At 49.5% G+C, this 18,783-nt stretch overlaps 1 long non-coding RNA gene across 1 annotated transcript; it reads left to right on the forward strand.

Moving 5' to 3' along the window:
- Window positions 1–13,734: 13,734 nt before the first annotated feature.
- Window positions 13,735–17,822, forward strand: LOC135967299 (uncharacterized). The gene is made up of 2 exons (XR_010581281.2): window positions 13,735–13,868; window positions 16,383–17,822. It is a non-coding gene; the product is annotated as an uncharacterized lncRNA (long non-coding RNA).
- The last annotated feature ends 961 nt before the right edge of the window (window positions 17,823–18,783 follow it).

Here is an 18,783-nt window from a genome sequence, read left to right on the forward strand (position 1 = left end):
GTGCCTGCACCCCCGGCGATGGGGCTCCCAGAAGCCGGGGGGGGGGCCGGGGGTGGCGGCTGGGAGCCCGATCGCGGGGGGTGCCTGCACCCCCGGCGATGGGGCTCCCAGAAGCCAGGGGGGCGGGCCGGGGGTGGCGGCTGGGAGCCCGATCGCGGGGGGTGCCTGCACCCCCGGCGATGGGGCTCCCAGAAGCCAGGGGGGCGGGCCGGGGGTGGCGGCTGGGAGCCCGATCGCGGGGGGTGCCTGCACCCCCGGCGATGGGGCTCCCAGAAGCCAGGGGGGCGGGCCGGGGGTGGCGGCTGGGAGCCCGATCGCGGGGGGTGCCTGCACCCCCGGCGATGGGGCTCCCAGAAGCCAGGGGGGCGGGCCGGGGGTGGCGGCTGGGAGCCCGATCGCGGGGGGTGCCTGCACCCCCGGCGATGGGGCTCCCAGAAGCCAGGGGGGCGGGCCGGGGGTGGCGGCTGGGAGCCCGATCGCGGGGGGTGCCTGCACCCCCGGCGATGGGGCTCCCAGAAGCCAGGGGGGCGGGCCGGGGGTGGCGGCTGGGAGCCCGATCGCGGGGGGTGCCTGCACCCCCGGCGATGGGGCTCCCAGAAGCCAGGGGGGCGGGCCGGGGGTGGCGGCTGGGAGCCCGATCGGGGGGCGTGTCTGACCCCCCGGCCATGGGGCTGCCAGAAGCCAGGGGGGCGGGCCGGGGGTGGCGGCTGGTTGCCCGATCGCGGGGGGTGCCTGTCCCCCCCACGATGGGGCTCCCAGAAGCCAGGGGGGCCGTCCGGGGGTGGCTCCTGGCAACCTGATCTGGATATTTGGAAGAGTATCACAAGGGGTTGTCCAGTGTCTGTGATACTGAGATTAATATCTGTCTCTCGGCCTTGGAATATTGAGAAGGATGAAACAGGGTGAATGTCCACCCTGTGCCACATTGCGAGTGATATCAGCCTGTCCCCTCCATGGATATTAGGAACAATATCCCAGACTGGGTGTACGCCTCCTGCTGTACAGAGTGCAATATCATCCTCTCCCTCCCAGGATAGTAATTACAATATCACTGGGCGGGAGCACACAGCCTGTGAATTATTATCATCCTCTCCAACTCCGTATACTAGGAACTATATCTCAGAAAAACTGTCCCCTCAGTGCCATATTCGGACTAATAGCAAAGGCTTCTTCCGGGAATATTAGGAGCAATATTACCGCGTAGCTATCCATCCATTGCTATAATTGGAGTCATGTGATACTCTACCCCCGTTCATATTAGGATCAGTGTCACGTGGTGAGTGTACACCTGCTGCAATATTAAAACTAAAGTCCTGCTTTCCGACCCTGGTTATTAAGAACAGCATCACAAGTAGGTTTACACTTCCTGTGGAATGAGGAATAATAATATGATTATTAATCATCAATGATCGATTTTAATAATTATCAATGATACTAAAAATTCATAAGATACCATTATTAATTATGGATAATGATTTTCAATACATGATTATGCCTGCTTTCAATTAATTATTAATATTAATGTCATCAAATAATATTATTAGTTCCTAATACTAATCATTATTGTATTCCCAGCATCACTGGGTATTGATTTAAGTCACATTAATTGCTAATATCATAATATTATTATTAATAGTGATATTACTAATAATTATGATTACAAATGGTTAACCTTTTAAACCAGTATTCATTTTTACTCTCTTTATTGTGATCATTAATATCAATAATTATTATTAATATTAATATAATTATTACTATTAATGATTAATAGACTTGCTCCTGATGTAAACCCCGGAGAGGGCGATGTTAATTTCTATATCACAATGGTGTACACCCGCCGTGACAGAGTTTCCAAGTTCTGCTTGGGAGAGGAGGATATGACAATCAGTTTCACTGGAAGTAGAAACAACGGTGGGATACTGTTCTGAATATTCAGGGAGGAAGAGGCTGATGTGACTCCTAATACAGAGGGGGTTACTACCTCTGAGGGTGTGCACACTGGGGGTGTACAATCGTCTGAGAAGGAGTTGAAAATTTTCCGATGGGGAGATGATATTCCTCAGAATATGAGAAAGAGGCAGGGGGTCCACAAGGCTCCCAGAAGCCAGGGGGGCGGCCGGGGGGTGGCGGCTGGGAGCCCGATCGCGGGGGGTGCCTGCACCCCCGGCGATGGGGCTCCCAGAAGCCAGGGGGGCGGGCCGGGGATGGCGGCTGGGAGCCCGATCGCGGGGGGGTGCCTGCACCCCCGGCGATGGGGCTCCCAGAAGCCAGGGGGGCGGGCCGGGGGTGGCGGCTGGGAGCCCGATCGCGGGGGGTGCCTGCACCCCCGGCCATGGGGCTCCCAGAAGCCAGGGGGGCGGGCCGGGGGTGGCGGCTGGGAGCCCGATCGCGGGGGGTGCCTGCACCCCCGGCCATGGGGCTCCCAGAAGCCAGGGGGGCGGGCCGGGGGTGGCGGCTGGGAGCCCGATCGCGAGGGGTGCCTGCACCCCCGGCCATGGGGCTCCCAGAAGCCAGGGGGGCGGGCCGGGACTGGCGGCTGGGAGCCCGATCGCGGGGGGTGCCTGCACCCCCGGCCATGGGGCTCCCAGAAGCCAGGGGGGCGGGCCGGGGGTGGCGGCTGGGAGCCCGATCGCGGGGGGTGCCTGCACCCCCGGCCATGGGGCTCCCAGAAGCCAGGGGGGCGGGCCGGGGGTGGCGGCTGGGAGCCCGATCGCGGGGGGTGCCTGCACCCCCGGCGATGGGGCTCCCAGAAGCCAGGGGGGCGGGCCGGGGGTGGCGGCTGGGAGCCCGATCGCGGGGGGTGCCTGCACCCCCGGCGATGGGGCTCCCAGAAGCCAGGGGGGCGGGCCGGGGGTGGCGGCTGGGAGCCCGATCGCGGGGGGTGCCTGCACCCCCGGCGATGGGGCTCCCAGAAGCCAGGGGGGCGGGCCGGGGGTGGCGGCTGGGAGCCCGATAGGGGGGCGTGCCTGACCCCCCGGCGATGGGGCTCCCGGAAGCCAGGGGGGCGGGCCGGGGGTGGCGGCTGGTTGCCCGATCGCGGGGGGTGCCTGTCCCCCCCGCGATGGGGCTCCCAGAAGCCAGGGGGGCCGTCCGGGGGTGGCTCCTGGCCACCTGATCTGGATATTTGGAAGAGTATCACAAGGGGTTGTCCAGTGTCTGTGATACTGAGATTAATATCTGTCTCTCGGCCTTGGAATATTGAGAAGGATGAAACAGGGTGAATGTCCACCCTGTGCCACATTGCGAGTAATATCAGCCTGTCCCCTCCATGGATATTAGGAACAATATCCCCGACTGGGTGTACGCCTCCTGCTGTACAGAGTGCAATATCATCCTCTCCCTCCCAGGATAGTAATTACAATATCACTGGGCGGGAGCACACAGCCTGTGAATTATTATCATCCTCTCCAACTCCGTATACTAGGAACTATATCTCAGAAAAACTGTCCCCTCAGTGCCATATTCGGACTAATAGCAAAGGCTTCTTCCGGGAATATTAGGAGCAATATTACCGCGTAGCTATCCATCCATTGCTATAATTGGAGTCATGTGATACTCTACCCCCGTTCATATTAGGATCAGTGTCACGTGGTGAGTGTACACCTGCTGCGATATTAAAACTAAAGTCCTGCTTTCCGACCCTGGTTATTAAGAACAGCATCACAAGTAGGTTTACACTTCCTGTGGAATGAGGAATAATAATATGATTATTAATCATCAATGATCGATTTTAATAATTATCAATGATACTAAAAATTCATAAGATACCATTATTAATTATGGATAATGATTTTCAATACATGATTAGGCCTGCTTTCAATTAATTATTAATATTAATGTCATCAAATAATATTATTAGTTCCTAATACTAATCATTATTGTATTCCCAGCATCACTGGGTATTGATTTAAGTCACATTAATTGCTAATATCATAATATTATTATTAATAGTGATATTACTAATAATTATGATTACAAATGGTTAACCTTTTAAACCAGTATTCATTTTTACTCTCTTTATTGTGATCATTAATATCAATAATTATTATTAATATTAATATAATTATTACTATTAATGATTAATAGACTTGCTCCTGATGTAAACCCGGGAGAGGACGATGTTAATTTCTATATCACAACGGTGTACACCCCCCGTGACAGAGTTTCCAAGTTCTGCTTGGGAGAGGAGGATATGAAAATCAGTTTCACTGGAAGTAGAAACAACGGTGGGATACTGTTCTGAATATTCAGGGAGGAAGAGGCTGATGTGACTCCTAATACAGAGGGGGTTACTCCCTCTGAGGGTGTGCACACTGGGGGTGTACAATCGTCTGAGAAGGAGTTGAAAATTTTCCGATGGGGAGATGATATTACTCAGAATATGAGAAAGAGGCAGGGGGTCCACAAGGCTCCCAGAAGCCAGGGGGGCGGGCCGGGGGTGGCGGCTGGGAGCCCGATCGCGGGGGGTGCCTGCACCCCCGGCGATGGGGCTCCCAGAAGCCAGGGGGGCGGGCCGGGGGTGGCGGCTGGGAGCCCGATCGCGGGGGGTGCCTGCACCCCCGGCGATGGGGCTCCCAGAAGCCAGGGGGGCGGGCCGGGGGTTGCGGCTGGGAGCCCGATCGCGGGGGGTGCCTGCACCCCCGGCGATGGTGCTCCCAGGAGCCCGGGGGGCGGGCCAGGGGTGGCGACTGCATGCCCGATCGTGGGAGATGCCTGCTATTAATCCCAATATAGCACAGAGGGTACAGCTCTTCTGAGATATTGTTCCTAGTATACGGAAGGGGAGAGGATGATAATGATACGCAGGTTGTGTGCTCCCACCCGGTGATATTGTTATTACTATCCTGGAAGGGAAAGGATGATATTGCACTCTGTACATCTGGAGGCATACACCCAGTCTGGGATATTGTTCCTAATGTCCATGGAGGGGACAGACTGATATTACTCGCAATGTGGCACATGGTGGACATCCACCCTGTTTCATCCTTCTCAATATTCCAACACCGAGAGACTGATATTACTCTCCGTATCACAGACACTGTACAACCCCTTGTGATACTCTTCCAAATATCCAGATGATGTTCCCCGCTCCCAACCCGTCCGGCCCCCCCTGGCTTCTGGGAGTCCCATCGCCAGGGGTGCAGGCACCCCCCGCGATCGAGCTCCCAGCCGCCACCCCCGGCTCGCCGCCGTGGCTTCTGGGAGCCCCATCGCTGGGGTTGCAGGCACGCCCCCCGATCGGGCTCTCCGCCGCCACTTCCGGCCCGCCCCCCTTAGTTCTGGGAGCCCCATCACCGGCGGGTGAGGCACCCCCTGCGTTCGAGCCCTTGGCAGCCACCCCTGGCCCGCCCCCCTGGCTTCTGGGAGCCAGAATGAGATTAGTAAAAGGGACCATGGAAAGCTGACTTGCTCCTGAACCGTGGGAGGGTGGTGTGAGATGGTTCCTTTGATGAAGCAGAAAGCAGCCCTCGCCAGACACTAAGTCTGCCACTCCATTGACCTTGGACTCTCAGCCTCCAGACTGTGAGAAATTAGTATCCGTTGTTCATAAATCACTCAGTCTAGGTCAGGCACAGTGGCTCACGCCTGTAATCACAGCACTTTGGAAGGCTAAGCCAAGTGGATCAAGAGGTCAAAAAATCGAGACCATCCTGGCCAACATGATGAAACCAAATCTCTACTAAAAATACAAAAAAAAAAAAAGAAAATGCCAGGTATGGTGGTGGGCACCTGTAGTCCCAGCTACTCAGGAGGCTGAGGCAGGAAAATCACTTGAACTCGGGAGGTGGAGCTTGCAGTGAACCGAGATCGCACCATGCTCTCCAGCCTGAGCAACAGAGCAAGGCTCCATTTCAAAATAAATAAATAAATAAATAAATAAATAAATAAATAAATAATAAATAATTAAAATAAACGTCCCAGTCTATGGCACTTTGTCATAGCAGCCTGAATGAACTAAGACAGCTCAGTATGAATCAAACAGAAGGCCAGGTCACAGGAACCTAAAGGAAGTCCTCCTAGAAGCAGAATGACATCAGGGAAGAAGGAACAATGGCAGGAGGGGCAAAATAGGACCTCAGGGCTGTTCTAGGACACCCACGTCCCAGGCTGTGAGGCTACCTGTGGTGCTTGGCATCCTGCCAACCCAGATCAGTGGCACAGGTGCCTACCGGGAGCTGTGCAGCAGACCCCCTCTTGCTCAAGGAGCCTTCTTGGGACCAGTCTTCCGGACTGGCATTGGACAAGAGCTTTACAAATGTCCTCACAATTGCATCCATGGGCAAGAAATTCCACTTCTAGAATCATTCTTAAAGAAGAAGAAAAATGTTTAAATAAATAAATAAAACAATAAAATGAGACTCATTCTTGGAATGTTGCCAGGATATAGCTTACAAGATAGGAAAACAAGCTCAAATTATAGGAGTGTATTTAATAAAAGAAAAAAAGAAAGAAAAGAATAGAACAGTCAGAAGATGGTCATATTCTAGAAGAGCTGCAGGAATAAGGGAATTAAAAACAATATGCTCCAAAACCCTTTAGAGAAGGTATGCTTGGGCTCCAGACATTTGGCCTGGTTTTTTGGACAAAAGTGGTGAATTGGTCCTCTCTCCCTCTCTCTCTCCCTCTCTCTCTTTCTCCCTCTCTATGTCCTTCCCTCCATCCCTCTATCCATCCCTTTCTCTCTCTCTCCCTCTCTCTGTCTCTCCCTCCCTCCCTTTCTCCCTCTCTATCTCCCCCTTTCTCTCTCTCTCTCTCTCCCACTCTCCCCCGCCCCCTGTCTCCCTGCGTGCTTCTCTGTCTCCTCCCTGCATCCCATACACATCATGGTAGAAAGGCCCCTTAGGATCATCCCACATCCTCTGTGGCCATCCACACCTGCCAACCTGCCCTCTGATCTGTATACTGTCCTGGTTTATTCTGCCCACCTGAAAAAGCTCGGCCATGCAGGTAGAAGATGCTGCTGTTCTATTTCCATGATGCCAAATGCCTAGAAATTAAGGGGAAAAGGCATTCACCAAAAAAATGGGATTTTATGTTGAATCTTAGCATTTACTTCTGTTATCCTCCTTTTTTTTCTTTTGTTTAGGTCTGTGTCCTGGGAAGCTCTGGGATGAACATGACTCCTGAGCACAGACGCCGCCCTCACAGAGGTTCGTGTATGCTCGGCTTCATCCGCGGAACTTTACACTCACACTTGACTTGCCCACTTTACGTGTCTTTTTTTTTTTTTTTTTTTTTTGGCCTGACTTTTAGAAAACCAATCTGAGAATAAAGTTTAAAAAGAGAGTTTCTGAACCCTTAACTGAGGTCAAAATCTTGGAGTGAAAGCCAAAGATGCAGTGTCCAAGGAGTCAGGGGAATGGGGGCATCTTCGAACCCAGAATCAGTCAGCAGTGGGGAGAAAACAAGGGCTTCTATGTGTGGCTCCCTGATGAGCACTCGGAAAGCAAATGCGTTTCAGTCCAGAAGAAGGTCAAGTGAGGAAATGAGCTAAATGGGGCTTATTCCTTGCTCAGCCCTGAGACTAGGCTGGAGGCCCCAGGCAGGAGAGGGAGGGCCAGGCCCCATAAGCCTCTCCCCACGGAAAATGATGATGGGCCAGGAAGCTGCAGAGTGAGTCGACCTTCTTGCCCTCTCTGCAGAGGCCTGGCCCTTGTGAGTGAACCCCCTCACTCCCTCTTATTATTTAGTCTTGCTACTGTTGGCATATTAAAGTTGGTGATCATTTGGAACATGAGTGCTAAACTGAATTTTGTTAATTCTAATAATTTATCAGAGCATTTTTATATTTCTAGGAAACAGAATTATACATTATCCTCAGAATTATTTTATCTTTCTTGTTAATAATAACAGTCCTTCAGTCGCCCTGCCTTCCCACTGGGTGTGAGTGCATCTCTGCTAATGTGGGGCATGAGAATGGATGCCAGAGGCAGAGCAAGCAGCTCAGAGGCCATAGCAGCTATTTATTTTTTTGTTTATTTATTTATTTATTTTGAGATGGAGTCTCACTCTGTTGCCCAGGCTGGAGTGCAATGGCGTGATCTCAGCTCACTGCAACCTCCACCTCCTTGGTTCAAGCGATTCTCCTGCCTCAGCTTCCAGAGTAGCTGGGATTACAGGCACCCACCACCATGCCGGGCTAATTTTTGGTACTCTTAGTAGAGACGGAGTTTCACCATGTTGGCAAGGTTGGTCTTGAACCCCTGGCCTCGGGTGATTCACCCACCTTGGCCTCCTAAAGTGCTAAGATTACAGGCATGAGCCACCATGCCCGGCCCATTGTGGCATCTTAATCACAGAGTGAAGAAGGCCTGGACCCAGCGTGAAGATGATGAAAAGGGGGAAGAGCAGCTCTCTCACCTATAGTGCTGCCAGGCGCTTCCAACTTTCAACATAAGGGACACTAAATAGCTTTCCCAACGAAAACAACTGAGATGTTGGGTAAAACCTACAAAAATGCATCTTTGTAAGTGCATTACTGGGCTGGCATTGAAGGATGGAATCCACAGCAGTCGATAAGGAATTGGCGGGAACCAAAGTGGAATTTATTTTTCTGTTTAGACAGTTGCACAGAGGATGGGGCATCAGAAACAAAACCGGATGTCTCTCCAAAATGAGGTCAGAAATCTGACATCTTAGACTTAAAATAAAAGCCCACCTCAGAGCAGGAGCAGCAAGGAGAGCAGCTGTCCCTGCATTGGTGCTGGGTGGAGGGAAAACCACTGACCCTGAGAACCGATGAGAAACAGTCCTCCAGGAGTTCATGCTGGAAGACCTCGAGAGCATGGGTCAAATCGACGTGGCACCAGGCGGCTGCTAACTTCACCTCTACCCCATGTGAGTGAACATCTTTGCTGAAACAATGCAACCCTGTCCTCAAAATATCTCCCCACTTAAAATTCCAAGAAAGATAAGTCCCCGTGCAAAAAGTTACAAAACATAAGTAAACAAAGTACTGTGGATACATCCAATAATTCAAGAAACAAATTGAGCAGAGTCACAAAAATCCAAAATGTGGAAAAGATCAACTGCTGGCAAAGTATCCACTGCTGTTGCTCCCGTTAAGAGACTGTATTTCATAAAAAGCTAGACACGCCCCTCTGTGGCCTCACACTTGCCTTCTCAGGCATGTCTGCCCCAGAAATGCCTTTGCACTGCCTTCTCCAAGAGACACATACGGGGCAAGAATATTTAGGCAGTGATTGTAGACATAGAAAACACTTGAAAGCCACCCAAATACATCTCTATCAAGGAAAAAAGCTGGCATAGTCACATTGTGGAATATGATACAGCTGTGAAAATGAACTGCCGTTAGAAGCATCAGCAATGAAAAATTACAGTGAACAAAGGAAATTACTGAAAAATACACTGCTATTCCACATACAGTTCACAAACTATAACATATGACATGGCTGAATAATATACAGAGAAATGATATAACTTATGAAAAGCAAGACAAACATTAACACATTAGTCCTATGTCTGGGTGAAGAAGGGAGACCCAGGTGATGAAAGAAGGGCGCATTGTAGCCTTTCAAGACACTCGATGCTAATGCATGATGACAACAGCGCAATTATTAATCTATCAGATTATGCATTCAGTTTTGTTTGTTTGTTTGTTTGCTTTTGAGGCGGAGTTTTGCTCATGTAGCCCAGGCTAGAGTGTAATGGCACGATCTCGGCTCGCTGCAACTTCTATCTCCTGGGTTCAAACAACTCTCCCACCTCAGCCTCCCGAGTAGCTGGGATCACAGGTGCCTGCCACGATGCTCAGCTAACTTTTTGTATTTTTTTAGTAGAGACGGGTTTCACCACATTGGCCAGGCTGGTCTTAAACACCTGACCTCAAATGATCCACCCGCCTCAGCCTCCGAAAGTGCTGGGCTTACAGACATGAGCCACCATGCCCAGCCAAATTTTATAGACTCTTAGGTGTCATATATTTCATAATTAAACATAAAAAACTAAATGTTTACTGTAGTTTGTAAATGAAAGAGCAATAAAAATTGTTGCAAACTTTTAAACATCAAACCTGTTGTATAGCTCATAGTGACCCTCCTATTAAGCTGTGGTAAGCTCCAATTGGTATTTCATTGTTATTTTCTAAAAACTAGGTGAACAGATGAAAAACAGAATTCAGTTTTAAAACAAGATATTAAGATAATGTTACTGGTTGAAAGTGTCCAGGTTGTTGGTGCCTTGAACCAAGAATTGGACGCAATGCAAAAATGGAGCAAGGAAAGAATGAAGCAGCAAAGCAGACATTTACGGAAAATGAAAGCACGCTCCACAGGGTGAGAGCGCCTGAGCACAGGGGGCCCGTTACTGAAGTTTCTAGGGCTTAAATCCCCTCTCGAGGTTTCCATTGGTTACTTGGTGTGTACCCTACGTAAATGAAGAGGATGAAGTAAAATTACAAAGTCATGTACTCGGTGTAAGCCCTGTGTAAATGGAGAGGATATTTCTTGTCATACCGCAAGAGTTTCCATTTGATTTCGTTCTCGGAAGTCAAGGTGAATCGGCCTTATGTTCCTGCCTCCAGACCCTTTTCTCCTGCCTCCGTGGAATGGATGGCAGGACATGGAAAATGGTTTTGTCCAAATGACACGTCCCAGGGCACTGGCAGCTGAGGACAAGAGGGAACCAGTTGGTGTCACTGAGGAACGCTCACCCGTGTCTCCACACCGCACAGAACAAAGTGAGTGTCCTTGTCCTGAACCCTCTGAAGTGAGTATCTCGCCTCAGGGCTTTCATGAAACCCTTTTTAGGAGAGGCTCCTTCTCTCTCCTTCTGCAGCCACAAGGCAGCAGGGATAGCCCCTCTCTCGCTGAAGTTCTTCTTAAAAAAACAAAGAGAATAAAATACTAGAATTAATGTAATGAATAATAAAATAATGAAAATGAAAGTATGTTTCACAGAAGCAGCTCTGGAATTTCATGTATTGGTGGCATTAAAAGCATAAAATGGGCCTATAGGCCTGGCGGGGTGGCTCATGCCTGTAATCCCAGCACTTTGGGAGTCTGAGGCAGGTGGATCACGAGGTCAGGAGATCGAGACCATCCTGGCTAACACAGTGAAACACCGTCTCTACTAAAAATACAAAAAATTAGCCATACATGGTGATGGGGCCCTGTAGTCCCAGCTACTCGGGAGGCTGAGGCAGGAGAATGGCGTGAACCCGGGAGGCCGAGCTTGTAGTGAGCCGATATCGCTTCACTGCACTCCAGCCTGGGCAACAGAACAAGACTCTGTCTAAAAAAAAAAAAAAAAAAAAAGAAAAAAGAAAATGGGCCTATAGAGCTCCATTTAATGGCAAAAAATTAAGGAAAGAATAAAAAGACTCTGCTAATAATGGTGACGTGAGCTGCTCATATTGTCATTTTCTCTGGGACCTAATATTGGGGAGGAGGTGGGACCACCTGCCACCAGGCTCCAGGTGATTTTCGGGCTGTTCCCCCAAATCACTGCAGCCTCTTCCCTGCTGGTCCCTTGATCCTGCTGCTGTGCCGGGCGTCCTGAGTGGCAGGAGGCACCTCGGCAGCTTCCAGTGGGATAGGCCTGCGGCATTCTGAGCCTGAATGTCGTGATCACTAGGAAGTAAGGAGACATAAGCAGGAAGGGTTCAGGGATGGAGCGGCCGCTTCTCAGGGATCAGTCTCGGGCCCGAGCTGAGAAGAATCCCCTTTCAGGACGATGGCTCCAGGCTGAGGTCAACGCTGTTTCTGTGCGTTATGATGACTGACCTGCATCCACAGGGAAGCGTATCCGGGCTCCTTTTTCCCAGGCAATGTTGGGAATACCTTGAAATGGGCACTGGTGGATTTCAATTCCAGCCTTCCAGAAGCCACTCCAAATGGAAATGGAGCTAACGGATGCAGGTGGAGTAAGTAAACAACTTTAGGTCCCAAACAACAATTTTCACATACAATATAGTGTACAGGGAAAAATAAAGCCTTGAGACCCCAACTCACAGCCAAAACGGAAAAAAATCATTAAGTTGGAAGCTGAATCATGCAAGAAACTGCCTTTCCTTTTGTTCCTAAGCAGATAGTTACAGATAGCTACATCTCCACAGGAAGCTGGTCTATGTTCACCTTATCTTATATAAAGGCTTATGTAGAGGACTGATTTACCGCATGTGAGATGAAGACGTAACTGATCCTTCCCCATCTGCTCTCTTTCTCTTGCAACCTGAGGAAGACCACAGGTTCCCTCTCTCCCCTCCTGCCCACCATTTTCCTCCAGCCCACCCTTCCCCTCCAGCCCACCCTTCCCTCCTGCCCACTCTTTTCCTCCAGCCCAGCCTTCCTCTCCAGCCCAGCCTTCTCCTCCAGCCCGCCTGGAAGAGGAAGAGGTCTGCAGCTTACATCAGAATCTCGAAGTTGACACCCAAAAAAGGTAAAAGATCCTGCGGGATGCTGGCATATACAACTAATGAGATAACGCTCTGGGTGTACATCCTAGCATACAGGAAGAGCATTCTTGTTCATGGCGGTGGTTTCAAATATTTCAGTGAGTTTTCCCTTGAATGCCTCAGTTGGGAGCCACTTCAGTTCAGCGCAGGAAGCAAGGGAGCTTCAAGGACTGGTAGTTATGAATTCAAGCTTATACACAGCGACAGATCACAGGTCTGTGGAAGATACTGGTCAATCAATATACAGAGGTAGCATTCCATAACTGAAGCATAGGGCATATCTGACTTCATCTGACAAGGCTAAAATCATGATTGTTTTTCTAACTGGGAAATTTATGTAACTTATTTGCCAATAAACAACCATCTCTCTCTCCCCATTTTCTGACATAACGCTAGTCGTTAGAGAAATGTTCCGATGATGTTCATGAAAGAACAAACCAGTGTCTTCCGCTTTAATACCACCTATTTCACACATATGACTCTTGCTGCTTCCATGTGACACTAAAAATATCGGGAGTGCCAGGAAGTCTCTTTAATCATCGTTCTCCAACGTGCTCAGGAGATGAAGTCATTCTGTGAAGTGGACTTCAGTTGACACCACTGAGAAAACGTCCTAGAGAAAGTAAAACTTGTAGTGGCCTCATACTTTACAGAAATAATCCAACTTCTTTCTTTCATCTCTCTCCGGTTTTTGGACATGAATTTTAATTGGTTCAGGGCGACCTGTTTCTGCATCAAAGTCTTGGGAAGCTTCCATCTGTTTTTATATTATATTATATTATATTATATTATATTATATTATATTATTTAGAAATAGAGTCTCACTGTGTCACTCAGGCCAAAGTGTAGTGGTATGATCACGGCTCACTGCAGTCTCAACCTCCCAGGCTCGAGCCAATCCTCAGGCCTCCACCACCTGAGTAGCTGGGACTGCAGGTGTGCCACCATGTCCTGCTAACGTTTTATTTTTATTTTTTTATTTTTTGTAGAGACAGGATCTCGTTATGTGGCCAAAGCGGGTCTCAAACTCCTGGTCTCAAGCAATCCTTGTGTCAGCCTCCTAAAGTGCTGAGATTATAGACATGAGCCATGGCACGCAGCTGATTTATTAGTTTATTTTCTCAGAACTCTATGCAACCTGATTCTTAATACATAAGGAAAGAGAAGCCAGTCAAAAGTGGAAGTAGTTGCACACAATGAAAGTGTCATTTGGCACTTAGACAAGAGAGGCGGATTGTAAAAATGAAAGATCTACATGTCGCAATTGGCTGTGGGCTTGGACTCCAGCACTTTTTATTTTTATTTTTTTAGGAGATAGTGTCTCACTCTCTTACTCAAGCTGGAGTGCAGTGATATAATCATAGCTCACTGTTATCTCAAACTCCTGAGTTCAAGTGATCCTCCTGCCTCGACCTCCCAAGTACCTGGGACTACAGATGTGCCATCGCTCCAGGTAATTTTTTTTTTTTTTTGAATTTTTGTAGAGACGAGGTCTCCCTGTGTTGCCCAGGCTAGTCTCAAACATGTGACCTCAAGCAATCGTTCCCCCTTGGCCTCTAAAGCACTGGGGTTATAGGTGTGAGTCACTGTACCCGGCCAAGAAACCAACCCCACCTGTTTTCTATATAAAGTTTAGCATCTAGATACGAAGCAAAATAAGTTTTCAAGATCAAGGAGTCTGAAGGGAAGCTGCTGGGAGGGGAATGGGCTCAAGGCAGCGTTTTCTGGTCTACAGTTTTGCTTATTCTTGGACTTTCCAAAGTCCTGAAAGAAGCAGAAGGAAAGTGAGAAGAGAGGAAGAGGCAGGAGGAAAGGAGGAGGGCTGCACCTCTGCGGTTGCAGATTAGCCCAAGCCGGCTCAGTGGCTGGGAAGGAAGGGAGGAAACCCCCAAGGCCGAAGGTGGAGTCAGAGTCCTGGGTCCAGCAGAGACTGGACAGGAGGAGGGTGCCGGGAGCCAAAGACCTTCCTGCTAGCACTGCAACCTCTTAAACTGCTTAGGCTTTTATCTAAATTTGATATGTCCGCATTTTGTAGACCTCCAAACCAAGTCACTCAGGGTAACCCAGACAGGAAGGGGAGGATGATAGGAGAAGGTGCCCCACCTGATGATGCCCTTCTGGCTTTTATCCATTCCTGGGAATGACTCTTTCTCCAACTCGGGGGATACCCCTATGGGAGAATACAGTGGCGTGGACCAGCAGTGGAGAATTCCAAGTCCAAAAAACGATTGGCATTTTCAAGGAAAGTAAGAAATCATCCTGCATATATGAAATATTGGGAAAAAGGTTGTTACTAATAATTCTCAAGCGACCACTCTGGTGAGACTAGGTTTCTCTGGGGATGTGTGGAGCAGGGTGTATGTACCGAGTGAGCACATCCCACCCTTCAGACTCCTTCAGCTCCTGTCTACTGTAGCAGTCAGAGGGCAACTCCTGTCCTCATCTCCTCTGAGCGACCCACTCACTCATTCACTCACTCATTCATTCACTCGTTAACTCATTCACTCACTCACTCATTCACTCATTCACTCCTTCACTCGCTCACTCACTCATTCACTCACCCTTTTACTCACTTGCTCATTCATTTACTCATTCACTCACTCATTCACTGACCCATTCACTCACGCACTCACTCATTCACTCACCCATTCACTCACTCAGTCATTCCCTAACTCACCCTTTCACTCACTCACCCATTCACTCATTCACTCACTCATTCACTCACTTATTCACTCACTCACTCATTTCCTCATTCATTCACTCAATCATTCACTCACTCAAATCATTCACTCATTCACTCACTCATTCACCTCTTCACTCACTCATTCACTCATCCTTTACTCACACACTCACTCATTTATTGACTCATTCACTCACTCGTTCATTCACTCACTCAATTCTTCACTCCCTCATTCACTTGTTCGCTCACTGACTCATTCACTCACTCTTTCCCTCACCCATTCACTCACTCACCCACTCATCTGTTCACTCACTCATTCACCCACTCACCCATTCACTAAGTCACTCATTCATTCACTCACTCACTCACTCATCACTCATTTATTCCCTCGGTCACTCACTCATTCACTCACTTATTCACTTGCTTATTCACTCACTCATTCACTAAGACGCTCATTCATTCACTTACTCACTTATTCACTCACCCATTCACTCACTCACTCATTCACTCATTGACTCCCTTGGCAATTCATTCACTCACTCACGGTCACTCATTCAGTCATTTACCCACTCACTCACTCATTTCTCCTTCCCTCATCCACTCACTCACTCATTCACTGACTGACACTCACTCACCCATTCACTCATTTACTCACTCATTTACTCCTTCACTCACTCACTCACTCACTCCCTCCCTCCTTCATTCATTCATTCAGCAGCACCCATGACAGGTTCACTCTGTCCTGGGCTCTGCTGTTGCCCTGGGACTGCAGCAGGGAAGAGTCAAAGATCTCTGAATCCACGGCATTCAGAGTTCAGCCAGGGGACCTTTCGAGAAGCCCAGCAGATAGGTGAAATGCCCCATGTGTGACACTGACGAGGATGTTTTAAGAGCAGCAGGGAGGGAACAGGAGTGTGCATGGAGCCCAAAATTTCTAAGAGGGTGATCTGGGGAGGCCTCACCGTGCAGGAGACCTTGCAGGACAGACCTGTGGAAAGTGGGCAGAGTCGGTAGGGAGAGGAGGGCCTGGGTTGAGGAAAGAGCAGGCTAGGCCTGAGGTTGTCGGGTGCCTGCATGGGCCTCTGGGCAGCACCAGGATCTGAAGGGACCAGAGGACAGGCCAGTGTGGCTTGTGTGGGGTCTGTGACTCCGAGTCAGCAGAGAAGATGCCTGAATTACATCCTGATAGGTGCACCCTGACTTTGAAGCTGAGGACACCCGAGACATGGAGGTGGGGTGGAGGTTGGGGCAGAGCAGGGGATGAGGAGGGAGCCTGTTCCGGTCCAGGTCAAAGGTGGTGGCCTGGCCCTAGTGGCTCCAGATGCAATGAAGAGCCAATGGGGACTTTCCTGAGGGACTTAGATGCCAGGGTGGAAGAGCACTGCAAGGCTTCAGCCTGAGCCCCTGGGAGGATGGAGTCACCAGGAGCTGAGGTAAGGAAGACTGAGCGATGGGGGGTTGTGTGGGGGGTGCAGAGGCCTGAGCTCAGTTTGGCCCCTGCAGATTTGAGATGCCCACTCCATGCACAGGCCGAGACAGCAGAGAAGGGGAAGAGGCTGCAGCTCAGGTAGCCCTGGGATGTGCAGCCCCACATGCTGGGGCACTGGGTCATGGTGTCCTCATGGCTGGGAGCTGCTTCCCTCCTGGGATGCCAGAACTCCTTTAGGGCACATCGGCAACTCCTGCGCTCACCACTGAGGGGAAGTGGGAAGGGCAGCTGTCCCTATGCATGTTCTCCTTCACCTTGTCCTAGGCAGGTCCCAGGCAGCACCACCCTCCCAAGTGGCTCCCCTTGGCCGCTGTCTCTAGTGTTCACAGCCAGACCCTAGAAGAGGGCTGGACTCAGCGGCTCACTTCTGATGAATAGAACCAGGCAAAAGAGATGGTGGTCTCTCCTGAGATTGGATTGGGAGGAGCTGAGGTTCTGTCCACTGGAACTCTCCCCCTGGCTCTTGGTAGGTGCTAGTTCTGGCAAAGCCAGTCACCCGCCCAGGGCAGAGGGCAACCTGAAGCTGATGCCACAGAGAGACTGGGGCCTTCAGTCCAACAGCCTGCAAGCAACAGAATCCTGCCAGCAACACAGAAGTGAGCATGGAAGCAGCTCCTCCCCTGATGAGCCTGAGCCTTCAGAAGACACAGCAGCCCTAGGCAGACACCTGCTGCAGCCCTGGAGAGCCCCTGGGGCAGAGGGCCCAGTGAAGCCTGCCTGAACTCCTGGCCCAAGGAGTAATCATTCCTGGGGTATAAGTGTGTGCTGGTGTGGGCCTTTGGAGTAATCTGTCAAGGGACAATAAAGAACAAGCACACACCTCAGGTCCTACTGGGTGGAAGCTGTACGGTCAGCACGGCATGTAATATCTTCCTCTTGAATTAGAAGATTCATTGCTAAGGCCAAAGTTAAAAAAAAAAAAAAAAAAACCTCTAGTTGTAGCAACATTGAAATACATGACTTTCAAAAAAAAAAAAAAAAAGCCATAGCTATTCTTTTCCATCTTTGCTACAGGTATATATTAATATATGTTAATTCCCTGACTGACTGAGCAAGGGGCCAAACTCATAAGAACAGATGTGTGAGGACCGTCAGTGACCACCCTGACCCCAGCCCTTATACACAGACAAACTTTTGAACATAATCCGTAACCTTGGGGGTCTTGACACTCTAAATTTTATTGTTTTTCATTAGCTATTTCTATTCCCTAAACAATACCTGTTCATCGCAGAGAAAAATGGCATTGCCTATACTAAGCAAAAGAAAGGAAATAAAATGCTCAGAAACATTTACAGATGTATGCAGACTCACACACACACACACACACACACACACGCACGCACGCACTCACACACAGGCTCGCACTGCGTCTAGGCCTGCCTTTTCACTTATTTGTATGTCCTGAACATATTTCCATGTCAGTAGACACATATCTTTGTAGCGGTAACAGCAACTAAATATTATTGCAGCGCATATTTTTACCATCATTTATTTAACTCATCATGTTTGAACTGTTAGGTTGTATCTATCATTTTCTGTATTACAGACAATTTGATGACAAATGACCAATCCCCTAATGTTCAATATAAAAATATCAATTGTATAAGGAGATAACGGGTATTTGGCTAAAATAAAATTCAGTGTGGCCCACCTTCTCCACATGTAACGTGCTCTAAAAAGGCATGAATAATTAAATTAGCCCTTCTATTCTCCAGCACAGATCCTGAGCCCAACTGTGGGTGCAGGTGCTTAGAGCCTCGGTCTGCTCTTCTGCCCGCCAGAAGGCAAAGACCACTCAACTGCCACCTTAAGACAGCCAGGATTCGCCTCTCCCTTTTAATTAATAGAATAATGCTCAGGTTCACTGCATGAGAGCAGCGCTCTCTGACTTTGCATTCATCAGGATAACCTAGGTGGTTTGTTTAAAACTACACATTTCCTGGCTGAGCTCCCAGAAACTGGACTTCAGTGGTTTAATGGGGGTGTGCATAGGACAGGTGATTCTGAGGACCACGAGGGGTTAGGAATTTCGCCGTTAATTCTGGCCAAGGGAGAGATTAGACCATCCAGCATTGTCTGCAGCATATATTTTTTTTCCTCTTTTGCAATGAATATTTGATGCTCAGCGGGATGAGCCCCAGGATGAGGCACACATCCAAGAAACATCCATGCCTCTCCATCTTTTCCCCAGGATTGCCC

This window comes from Macaca fascicularis, chromosome 15, assembly GCF_037993035.2.
Source record: "Macaca fascicularis isolate 582-1 chromosome 15, T2T-MFA8v1.1".
In the NCBI taxonomy this organism is placed as follows: Eukaryota; Metazoa; Chordata; class Mammalia; order Primates; family Cercopithecidae; genus Macaca; species Macaca fascicularis.